Here is a 630-nt window from a genome sequence, read left to right as displayed (position 1 = left end):
AAATAACAATACACAAAAAACATATATGTACATATATGTATACATATATACATATAAACATACTTATATTCACACATATATATATATATATATATTTAATATGAATAACATGTCAAATATTTCAGCACCTAATTTCCTAGTAGTTGTTAGTACATCCACCAACTGTTGAATTACCTATGAAACATTTTCACACAGCCAGAAAACTGCTTGTTGTTGTTGCAACCAAATCCTATGGGATTCTGTGAGAGTAGGGAGTAGTAAGATGCCAGTGACTTCAGTTTTTCGGCAAAATCAGCACTCCAGTGTATTATATAGCTCAGTGGGGTTTACCCCATTACCAGCTGCTATTTTCTATTTCCGAGGCACATGGAACGCAACATCAGTCGCACACGAAACGCACAGCTGAAAAAAAAAAAAACCGCTGTCGACCTAGGGACTAATTTCACTCTAAGCTAAAGATACTTGCAAGACACAAGGAATGGCAGTCATGATTACAATATTAATATTTAATATTTACAGAAGAATAATAACGCTGTTCTGAATACTACTGCTCTGTACGTTCTTTTTGGGCACAGCGGCTTGCCGTAGAATTGGCGGGTATTTCCAAAAAAAAGAAAAAAAACGAAACAA

Source organism: Fundulus heteroclitus, chromosome 23, assembly GCF_011125445.2.
Source record: "Fundulus heteroclitus isolate FHET01 chromosome 23, MU-UCD_Fhet_4.1, whole genome shotgun sequence".
Taxonomy (NCBI): domain Eukaryota; kingdom Metazoa; phylum Chordata; class Actinopteri; order Cyprinodontiformes; family Fundulidae; genus Fundulus; species Fundulus heteroclitus.
This window is presented reverse-complemented; position numbering follows the sequence as displayed.